Raw genomic sequence first — 12572 nt, 5'->3', positions numbered from 1 at the left:
ATTGAGGGGGGATCTTATTAATACATACAAATACATAGGAAGTTCCATCTAAACATGAGGAGGAACTTCTTTACTTTGAGGGTAGTGGAGCACTGGCACAGGCTGCCCAGAGAGGTGGTGGAGTCTCCCACTCTGGAGACATTCAAAACCCGCCTGGACGCTGTCCTGTGCAACTGCTGTAGGTGACCCTGCTCTGGTGGGGGGGGGTGGACTGGATGATCTCCAGAGGTCCCTTCCAACCCTAACCATTCTGTGATTCTGTGTAAAAGTAGATGTCTCTTATGCTACTAAGTCAAGATGCTGATAAACACTGTATCCTGGAATCCTGTTTATGCATTTTGCTATTTTCAGAAGGAACTAGGGATAAAAATTAATTGTAAAAAGGCTGTGTTTCATATAAAAATTTTTCAGAAAACTTGTTGATTGCTATTGTTATCCTGCCAGTCATTTTCTTTTTTTCTCTATGCGGTGCATTGTTAAACTATTTGCTTTGCAAGAGAAAAAAATCCACAGCTTAGCACATTTTTACTTTTATTACATTTTTTTTCTTTTTTCCTTTAACCTATTTACCATTACCTTTGCAATAATTTGCTAACATCTTCCATTTTCTGTCTTCATTTTTTTCACACAGTGTAGTTACAGGTCTCTTAGGAGTTAATTTAAAGGTAGGAATCTCTTTGTAGCCATTAACATACACTTGTTATGTCTTTTATTATAATCCTTCCTGTCTTTTGCTGATACCAATCATAAGCTTCATGGTTTTGTTCTGTTTCTCTCAGCTGTATTTCTTTCTCAATTTTAACCTTTAATAATTACAAATTATAAACCAGATTGTCCAGTTATGTCATTTTTATACTTTATAAGGCTACGTAAATTTTCTTCTGACCAAATTCAAAAGAGGGAGCTTACTGGTGGTTTAATTAGGGTACTGGATGTTTGCATCATGTAAACATCTTCTGATTTTTGCATAGTAAAGCATAAAATGTCACAAAACTATCCACAATATGACACTGTACAGATACATCTGTGACTTCAAGCAAAAAAACTGAAGTTTAAGGCAAAGTATCTTCTCACTGTACAGGACTTCATTCTATATAGTGTTTACTTGCAGACATGTTCACGCATTCAATTGCTTATTAAGAATTAGGATGAAGATTTTTTTTTTTTTAAGGATTGTGTTGAGTGTCCTGTTGATTGTTTGAAAAAGGAATATATTTGAAAGTAACATATTGAAGTAACTTTTAACTGCCTGTCTTTGCAGGAGTAGAGTCAGTAATAGGACTGCTACCCATGCTCAAGAAACTCTGGAATATGACAAGCTATATGCCCTCCACACAGATGCTTCTTGTCTTATTGTAGGCAGTTAAGAGAAGATGGAAAGGTGCTTTTTGGAGTCCCATTCAGCAGGTGGTAGAAATGCATGAAGGTGAAAGACAATCAAATCAGTTCTTGGAAGTCCAAGCCACAAGACTGGCCACTGTTGTAATGTTACAGAGGAAGTGGCCCAGGTTATACCTGTTTACTGGTGCTTGGAGGTTACCATTGCCCTTTGGGTCTGGCTTACACACTGGAAGCAAGAATTGGCAGACATGAGGAAAGCTAATGTGAGTGGCTAACTTGTGGGGGAGGGGGAAGCACATAGGATTTGGAAAAACTCAGGGTACAGGTGCAACAGGACAATACCTATATTTCAAAGGGAAAAGAGCTCACCAGGAAACAAATTGACAACCATCAAAAGGACCAGGCACCAGAGATCACCAGCATCAACAAAGACCTGGGTTGGGAGTATAAATGGGAACTGCTTATATCTGGAAGGGCAGAGCAGCATCTTCCAAAACTAAGTGGGATTAAAGACACCAATCACAAAGCCATTAGGGTGCCTAGACATTCGCCAGGAGGTAGAAATCAAAGTGCTGCATTGGCATGGGAACATACATGAGACTGCTCACAGCATAGCCACTGCAGTTGAAGCACGTGGTTAAGACACATTCTCTGGTTGGAGTCCAAATGCCAATGGGTTTGGACCTTTGGGTTCCACCTCCTTGCTTTCCCCACTGCCATACTGTTGGGAGCACTTGTACTTTTAACCATGGCTGTTACAGTCCTTTATATAAAGATCTGGAAACTGTTGCAGAAGGCATGACTTTAAGATGTGAGTAACTTCCTACTACTTATTGTCAGATAGATGAATGTGTGCTGCTGAGGTGTGGAGCAGTGGTAGAATGTGCCTTGGCCTACTGAGCTGACATCACCCAAGTAATCGGGGTGATGTTGCAAGCCCGTTAAGTTTGACCTTCTGGTACACAGCGCTCCTTTCAACAAGGAAAGGGGAAGTAGCGAAAAACGCTTTTCTGTAGTGTTCTGTAGAACACCACCCTTTGTAGTGTTCTTTGCATTAATAATCACTCTTGCACCAAGGGAATAATTAAAAAGTTATTACATGCTAATTAATGTGCTTAGTCTGTACTGACCTTAACTGTGACACCATAGAACTTTGAAATCTGTGTTTCATGAAGCTGAAGCTGTTACCAGTTTGGTCTCAGCCCATGTGATACCATCTGCCTTTTTAAGGTTTTGTTCTTGGTAAATATTTTGAAGATTGTGTTAGTATTCTGCGGATGGGAGAAGTGTGTTTTTTCCACATATCATACAGTGAAAAACAACTTAGCATTTGTTAAAACAGTCACTTAGAATTGTTAGAGGCTTGAAATCTCATTTTATGAAAATAATGAGATAAATATGCGTGTATTGTGTAAGTAGACAAAACCTTGTCCGTAAACATTTTTTTGACCTTGTGTGTATCACTATATTCTCTAGTCCTGCAATCTATTTCACAATGTCAAAACCAATAAGGAATGCCTAAGGAACATATGTCCCAGAATTATAAAAGTCTGTTACTTGGGGCTTGGTTTGTATATTAATATAACCTTATTCTGTAGATTAACTGCCATAAGATTTGGGAAGGCAGTCTAGAAGTCTGTAAATTCTGCAATGAATTCTGCCCTAAGCCTACATGATTTATTTTTTTGTATTAGTCTTCCCCTGAAGGGAAGTTTGACATTCAGAATGTGTTGTTTTAAAACATCTAGTTTAAATAATGATTAAAATTATTTTTTCCTGTCCACAGATAAATTGTTTTAAAGACAAATGTTATTTATATTTCTTCCTTTACTTAGATGTTAATTTTCATTGTGTGATATAAGTCATTATTGTGAATGATACACTATATTAACACATTTACTTAAGTGTTCAACATGTTCGTATCTCTAATGTTTATTCTTGCTTTCAGATATGTATAGTGGCTTTTTCTACTTCATTTAACTTGTGATTGTGTGCATGTATGTTTGTGTGGTTCTGGGAGAATATTTTGAGAAAATATTGTCGTATACTTGTTTTCTTCTTAAAGTCTTTCCTGGGCATCACCTGTTAGAAGTGTCAGATTTTTTTGGACTGACCTAATATGTGCATTCTCATATTTTCAGTTTACATAGGAACTGGAATGCTAATGAAGTGACCAAATACTTTATTATTTTAATACTTCTTATTTAAACAGGGCAACTTTCAAATCTGTTGAATATACATGAACCAAACTGAGTTAGCATTAGGAGATCTTTTTTTAACAACAATTTGTTCTTTGTTTGGTTGCTTCTTTTGATAGAGACAGTCCAGTTCTGGGATTACTCACTAGTTTTGCCTAAAGTGATATATGAATGCATAGAACTAGATGAAATATGGAAAGAGTATAGGCATGTTGGAAGTTGAGCCTGGCACAAATAAGTTATGCTAAAGTTGGAAATGTTGGAGAGTGTTAATCTGAAAGCCTGAGCTGGCAAGTAAACCTGTGTTTACGCAAGTGAAGTCTTACAAATCCAGAATGCAGTGTAGATATACTGCTTCAAGAGACAGGCTTGATACAAAAGTAAAGCTATAACAACTAAATTTTGTGTGCGAGTTATTTAAATCGCCCAAACATGACCTGGTATTCATGATGCTCACTATGAAGTTTGTATCTGTGACAGTATTTTCCTCCGATTATCCTCCTGTGAAAGTCAGGGTAGAAAAAGGACACAGAAGTTTTTATGCTATTGAGAGAAGGCAGACTCTGAGAGGCTTAACTTTTCTGGTTACATCCCCATAAAACTACAATGTCTTGTCTCCACCTAAATTTTATAGCTGGATGATGCTAGTTTTCCTGTGAATAAAAATGCAGTCTATCTCCTTAAAGAATGGTTAGAAGTAGGCGAGTAAATGATGCAAGTATTAGAGTTAAACTCTTTTTGGAAGAAAGCTCTTTTTGGAAGAAATCAATTACAGATTGACTGTAAATATCTCTTGCTTGGAGAAAAATAGATGTTAGTAAATAATTTTTAACAAATAACTCTACTTGCTGTGTCCACTATGGAATGTATTATGTATATTGTGACGTCTGTTATTAAACCTAAGCAATACAGGCAAAACTTCTTCCCCTTTGAATTGCTGCTTACTCTGGCCTTTGCACCATGTCACTAATGAGGATATGTTTTCATGAATGACATTTAGCACTTTCAGTGATGCTAAAAAAGTGAATTCTTGTTTGAGTCTCTTCTCTGTTACTCTTACTGCCAGATCCTGCTCGTCTGAGGAGACTAGGCTGGGGTTTTTTATTTAAAAAAAAAAAAAAAGTAGTGTTTTTTGGAGGGAAGTTTGTCTTTTGTTTGATTTGCTTCCCTTTTAGCAAGATGGAGTGGAACAGAGGGATAGGAAATGATGCAGTGAGCCACTTATTCACCTTTGTGGCAATAAACCATTAATTTAGCTAGGATGTACTATGAAACTGTGCCATCAGGTATGCAGAGCCACTTTGTGATTCTCCTGCAGACAAGATCATGGATTATTTTTTTTTATCAAATTAGTTTGTTCATTTGGTTCACAGTAGGAAAGTAGGATGGAAGTGCGTGGGAAGAAAAGCCTAAGATGGTGTTTCTGTTGAAGATTTTGCATCAGAAAGTTCAGCTCCAGTGTTAGTAAGAATAAATTTCTGTTATTTCTGAATTATAGTCTGAATTAATTGTTAGGTTGTTGTTCAACTATCTCTCTCTGTTACATCCATCAGATCAGATGTTTTATGAGTCTTATGTATATTTGTTAGGTACAGATTTCCGTGGTACATTTAAGTAGTATTTACAACATCTTTTAAAGATTAGATTCTGCAATTGAGTGAGTCAAACTGCTAGTATGCCTTCTCCCGCTCTCCATCCTAAAACTGAAAGCAGCAATTCACCTTCTTAGGAAGATATTTTAACAAGTAGCTAAATAGTATGCCTTAATATTGGTGAAGACATACGCAAACTGTCTCTAGAAAAGAGAAAAACCACACAGTATTATAGTATATTAAAAAAAGTATTCCCGTTCCATTCAAATAATGATTGAGTCGCTCTCAATTTAAGTACTACTTTTGTTACTGGGCCCTTGCATATTCCTACACAAAGGCTCGTGGTGAGTCAAGCAGACAAAATGACTCTTGCCTTCTTCCTGACCTTGTTGCTTAATAAAAACTCATGGTATTTATACCGGGCATATAGTTAGTTGCCTTTTTATGTTAGGGAGAGGAGAAGAATAAAATTCTTAGAATGTGTGGAAAGTGGAGAATGTATGCTCAGGTCATATTTAGGGCATGGGGCTGAGATCCTTTCAGACTTTACATTTTTACTTTTTCTGCTATTGTAGTTGGTGAGTTACCATTAATAGTAGAAAAAATGTTCAGTTAAATATAACCTGAAATCTTTAAATAACAAGTATCTGGATTTCCGGTTTCTGCTACTATAGTGTGGGGTAGACATGAGTATTAAGAGATGGTAATGAAACTGACTACATGGAAAATGTTGAAAGTGCTTAAAATATGACTTCAGGGCTTTAATTGTCAGAACTACATTTTTTTCCCTGCTGCCTATGTATAAAATTAGAGTACTTGTTTGTTTGAGTTTCATGCTTCTTAATTGATTTGTAGTCAGAATCTGAAGTGAAATACATTTTTTTTTTTAATTTCGATTTCTTCATTCTAAACTGCTGCAACAGTCTTAAAAAACAATCTATAGTGGTAAAAAGAAAATTACCTGTCCAAAAGAATGCAACGGGACAGGTGTGTGTGTGTGTGTGTGTTCAATTCTATTATTGGCCTTTTTTTCCCCATCTGTTTTATAGAAAAATGGTGAAATGATTCCACGATTCTGCTATTCCATTATCTACATTGCAAAAGTTAAGATGGCATGACTGGAGAGTTTTTAAAACTATTTTGTATGCAGTTCTTGAAACTGCTGGATTTGAAATTCTTGCTAATTACTTCATGTAGTTTATTTTGGGCTATTTTTGAGTCAGTGTTATATTTCCAGCTTCAGTATGGCATCTGCCGTTAGGAACTATTTGTTCAAGTTACTTTTTTTGTCATATGTAAGAAAATTTTCTGTCACAATTAGAAGAGTGGTTTAGTTTGTGTGACAGTATATACTGCAGCAGATTTACTAATTATTTGTTGTTCTAAAAAGAACCCTATGTCTTTTCATTAATGACATCAACAAGCCTAAAACTTGATGCATTCTTTTCCTTTTCACTTTTTAATTACTGTTGCATGACTCTTTGAAAGTGTACAGTATCTTCTTACCAGTGTACCAGGGAGCTTCAGTAACTGCTAACAGAGCCACTGAGCATCAAAGAATGCAGAAGAGCATCTATCTGTGCTAAAACAACATGCTTCTATTGAGTCATCGTGTTTGGGAGGGGTCTTTGCAGTGGAGGAAAGGAGGCTTGCTTGTTTGTGATCACTGCCTATAATTTTCTTCTCTTTCAGCTTACTGAAATGGCAGCTTTTCCTGTGTAAGGTCAGGTTATTTATTTTTAATGCAAATGTATGACTTTGAAATATCCTTTAGTTTACCTCCATTTTCTTTGAAATATTTTTATTTTTGCATCAATGACATTGTACTTCACATTAAGTCCTCATTTTGGAAGTAGGAATTGCACCTCTGTTGCAAACATGGTTTGTGTAAGAAAGAATAAAGGAATATAACATGTAGTTAGAGACCTTACTTCAGAAGTAGAAGATAATGAAAATTTCACTCTTCTCATTACCCTTAGTTTTTTTTTTTTTCCTCATAATTGGATTCTATAAAAATTAATAAGGTATGCATTAGAACAGTTCATTTACATTTAACAACATTTTTTCACTGGTATAGCTTGAAATTGTCATGTTTCAAAGTGTGCCCTTTTTGGAACAGAAATTTGTTTGTTGCCATGTGAAATCTTGTAGAAAAGTGTACAATACTTTAATTTATATGCAAGGAGAAAGGCACTTTGTGAAAGAATTGTTTTCCCTTAAAATTGGGCACCCTTTTTTGTTGTTCTAACCATCTGTCCTGGTTTGAGCGACACAGGACTAATTTCTATTCTAATACTTGGGAAAACTGCACTTTTAGAAGACTCCAGTGTCTGAATTTGTGAAAATATTTACTTTACAGCCAGCTATGGTGTGTGGGTCTCAAGGTCTCAGTGTTTTCGAGCTTGCCAGGTGCAGGGATGAGGAGGAGCAAGACCCGGGCACTTGGCCCAAGCTGGCCAACAGGAATAGTTCATACCATCAACATCATATTCACTATAAATTAGAAAGTTTGCTGCGAAGTTCTCTCTCTCTCCCTTGACGGCTGCCATCCTGAGAACTTCATGCCCTGGTGCCGGACTCCTGCGGCCTTCCACTCCCCCTGAAGCGGTAGCTCTCGCAGTGTCCGACATGTGCTGTCCACTGCTGGGAGTGCACAGCTTCTACTGATAGAATTGGCTGAGTATAATCTTTGCATATTCTGTATTGGTGTCGGGATCAATATCGGTTCTTTAGTGCTGTTATTTATCTCAGATGTTAATTATCTAATCTTATTCTATTAAATCTGTTTATACTTCAGCTCCCGGGTTTCCTTGCTTTTCCCTGATTCCCCTTCCCGGGTGGGGAGGGGTCATCGGGTGATAGAATGATTGTCTAAACGACAACAAATTGTTATGGGTCTCTCAAACCATAACACCATCTCATAGTAAAAAGCTATGATCATCTTTTTCCTGGTGTTAACTTAGAAATAATAGCTTAGAAAGGTGACTAACTGTATTCTAAGAAAACAAACAATACATATTTCAAATGAAATGTAAGTTTCTCTGAGACTATCCCATTTGTAATTAATTGAACTGTACTGAAGAATTTGTAACTAGCAAGGAAGAGAGGAGGAAAATACTGCAGTTGAAAGTTGGGGCAATAAGAAGTGGTTTTGTTTACATACAGCCTTTTTAAAAATTAAAAGTTGTTTATTGGATTCACTGATTTCAGAAGTAATGCTGAATTATATACCTGCCATAGTTTTGACAAATGGACATGTTCTAAAGAAATATTTTAGAGTACCAGACTTATCCTCCTGTTTCCAACTATATGCGACTCACAAACACTTTAAAAACCTAGAGTTGTTGACTTTCAGTTGTTCGCTATACCTCTTAGCAGTGAGTGCAACTTTTTTCTATACTTGACTTGCAGAATCATTAACGTTTGTTACTATCAGAAATTTAAAAATCGTAGAACAGGTTAAGTAATTTCAGAAAAGGCATCTGTTGCTGTAGTCTGAAGTCGTGTAATATGCCTTATTTAGTCAGGGAAATTGGCCGTGGTAGATACAGAAGAATAATTTGTTTCATTAACTTATCATTGAGTGCTACACTTTGTGGAGGCCCCTTGCTGGACTGGTTACTGATCACTACAAATTTTACCTGTTTTTAAAAAAATGTCCAAAATCAAATTATGCTTCCCAAGCAACTGGTTTCTAATTCCTAATCAACTGGAAAGAATAAACTTGAACTAGCTGTAAGGTGCTGTGCTGCTCTTACCTACCACCTATCACCACTTAATAATCACAAAGAAATGCAAAAATGTTGTCGTGAAATTGGAGAGGTGGAAAGCCTTATGGTTCAAGAAAAAGCAGTCTCAACATGTTAGGAGATCATTAATGTGTTTGCAATGATGGGACAAGTAAGGGAACAGAGGAGGGTGTTCCAGCCCTGGGCTGGTAGCCGTCCTTGTGTTGAAGTTGCCTACATTTCCCACAGGTCTGAAAAAAGGAATATTCACCATGTAATTGGTACAGTCCTTCTGATGCTCAAACAGAACTACGGCGCTGCTTTCTGTGCCTGTATCTTTGTGCTGGAAGAAGCGCTTATCAGTGGGAGGTTAGGCAGCCGTGCTTACTTGTCCTGCCTGCCTCTTCACCTTTGCCTGTGGGGCCTCACCGAGAACGGGCACGAGCAGCTCACTTAGGTTAAGTAACTGCCTCATCTCGGACAGTTGTGCTGTGAAAACTGAAGCAGTAGTCATGGCATAAGGGCATTGTAAGCTGGCGTCCCTGCTGAAAGAACTGCTTGTCAAGTGTTTATAAACTGTAGGTGAGGAAGGATGTTTAGGTGGCTTTGTAGGCAGGGTTTGGCTGCCCTGACTGTTTCTGAGCTGGACTTAAACAGTGAATAACCAAGAAATAGCCACCCCAAAACTTGTATACAGAGAGGAACTAGGGTTATGGTAGGACTCTCTAGCCTCTGTAGAAGGATTCAGTAAGAATTTTGTAACACACTACCTAGGCCACACCACGTTGTTGTATAGGCTTTTTCAGCACTCAAGGCTTTGCCAACACCTTTACCAGAGCAATCTGTAGTAGATCTTTGCCACCACATTAAATGAGTCATGTTACAAAGTATTTCAAAAATATCTTTCAGCTCTATCTGGGAAAGGAGGACATTAAACAAATGGGCTTCATGAACTTAACTTCTGTCATTTCTTTGTGAATGCTGTATGAGTAGGGGTGGGAAGATGCTGATGAAGTAAATGTCATCTCCTTTACTAGTCCAGAATATCCCCAACATATGCACATTGGAGTTCAACTTGCAGGAGAACTCTCATGGTGTCACTTTATCTTTGCATTCTTCTATAACATTTTTGCTTTGGGTTTGTTTTTGCTTTCAACAAATGAATGAGCAGGCTTTTCATTTTTACTGCTGGATAAATGATGAGATGCTGAAAAGCATCTTTTTATTGTTCTTGTACTTCAGAAATAGCTTGGTTGTCCCCCTGCAAAAACAGTGGAGTTCCTAGCAGTTCTTTTATACCATGTCATGTTACAATAAAAAAATTGGGGCATGTTACAATAAAAAAATATCCTGTAATTGTATGAGTAGGTATGTTACTTAGTATTGGTATCAAAAGTTATAAATTGGAATAACATTTCCGTGGAGCATTCAAATAATAACAAAAGTGTAATCAAAATCTTATGGTTGTAAGAAACTAAGTTTTTTAATAACAGCTTTAGACTTAGCATGGCTGTGGCGGGCCAATTATTCTATGATGTCTTGATGTAATCTTTATTGTTTGTTTTTTTTCAACATGAACACAGTTAAAAGTACGTGCATTTAAAAATCCTCCTTGTGTACAATTAAAGATACAAAGACAGTTATACGTTTGCAATGATAATGGTTCCCTGTATTATAAGAGGCTCAAAGCCTTGCTAGTCTTTTATTAGAGCAAGTAAAACAGTTGACTAGGTGATGAGGTTGGGGTTTAAAAAAGCTTTCATTGTGTTTTGGGTGCTTTATTACCAGGTTAATGGTTGTCAGCAGAAGGGCAAAATCTAGGGAGCCATCCTAGGCGATGGTGATTGAATGATGTATTGGTGTAGGTACAAGCACGTGTCATGACTGAAGGCTGCAATTTTGTGGTATAATTTTTTCCCCTGTGTAAGCGGGTTTAGTCCCCCATCCCAGAGCAGATAATTTGGTGCTGCAGTGAGCTACAGCTTCAGTTGTATGGATACGGGGCAGCTCTATAGAGAGTTGTAATACAGATCACTGCAGTCACCTGAATTGCGTTTCTCTGTGTGCGTGTGTCTTTTTTGCAATTGCTTCATTGGTTTATAGCACAATCCCACAAACAGTATTATTACTGGATGAAACTGTAGTGACGGGGTGGCCTAGAAAGGATGAATACATCTTGAGGTGGTTACATGCATTTTCTTTTGGAATATGCTAGAACTTGTTCTGAGAAAGATCATCTTTCAGGTTATGGTTGATTTATAGAATTTCTATATTATCTGTGATACTAAGTTCGGGTCTTTGCAATTTGTTTTTAAGATCTGTCTGCTCATCATGGTGTTCTGTTGTAAATCCTCACAGTTAGTTAGTATTTTCTGTGGTATCCTCTAAGAATTTTGCCCAGAAATCAGTATCAAATTTATCAGTTGCATTTTCATGTGCCAAACATACAAACTACCTAAAGCTGTAAGCTATTGCTGCAGGCAGTAAAATTTAAGTTGAAAACAAATAATTTTTGTTGTAAATTATAAAATCCATGTAATATTTATGTCTAATAGCACATAATTCACAGATTTTTGTCATTTGTAGACTAATACCTAGACAGCTTATACTAATTTGTAAAAATCTTGCCATTACACATTTTCCTAACTTGTGCATAAACTGTAAGTATGTAGCTTGTCAAAACAGTAGATTCATTTCTGCACTAAGATGCTTATTTGAATCCCGAGTTGAATCAGCTAAGATGGCTTTTAAAAATGGAAGAGGACAAAAAATTATTTTTTTTCTGAAAAAGTCTGTTGTGAGGTTTTTTATGTCAGTGCATAGAAAATTAAATATGAAAATGTGAGAATACATATTAAGTCCTTGAAATTAACTTATCTGTCAAAATAATAATAGATGTATTTGGGGCCAGGGTTTATAATAAAGCTACAAAATAGCTACAAGTTTCTCAAAAAACACACCTGCTGCTAGAGTCTGATGTGCTAAAACACCAATTTTTTACAGCCTTCTTGAAAAATGCAGATTTCTTGTGTTGAATAAATGCTAAGTTAAAAAACAAGCTAAAAGTCCCCACAACTGGAGTTACAGCAGTAGTGTGGGTTTTTTTCTTAATCCTCCTCTAAATAAAAGGAAGGGTTGGCTTAATAAAAGACCATCCTTAATACTTACTACCACTTCCTAGCTGCACATATTGCTGCTTTTGTTCAATTAGCAGGATATACATTTTATGATCAAAATATGCACTTTAGATGTTTGATACCTGGACGCTGGCATACTCAAGGTGCTTCTAATAACTAAAAATCAATACTGGTTTTGGATGTTAATTACATTGCAGTAGCCATCCAAATTCAGTGTGATATGTTTTAGACATCTGGTAACCATTTCATTGACAAACTGTAACGAGATTAGTTTAAAATGTGACCATCCAAAGAAGCATAACTTGGGCTGTATGATGTACTCTGTTGCTCAGCTTAATAGGCTGCTCTTTACATTAGCCTATATTTTTATTGCAAATGGATTTAATTGGTCAACACTGAAAACAATTGTAATTGGAATTTCTTTAAAATCTGTTTTCTATGTTTTTTATGGCTTTTAATCTAAAAATGATTTCTCAGAGTGTTTGCCACAATTAGATGTTGCATTTAAATATACTGTTAAGATGCAGTTTCATGGTTAACGATAACTAGTCTGTATTACTGCCAGAGAGGAATGAA

The sequence above is a fragment of the Charadrius vociferus genome, unplaced genomic scaffold (assembly GCF_000708025.1).
Source record: "Charadrius vociferus isolate BGI_N301 unplaced genomic scaffold, ASM70802v2 scaffold528, whole genome shotgun sequence".
Classification (NCBI taxonomy): domain Eukaryota; kingdom Metazoa; phylum Chordata; class Aves; order Charadriiformes; family Charadriidae; genus Charadrius; species Charadrius vociferus.
This window is presented reverse-complemented; position numbering follows the sequence as displayed.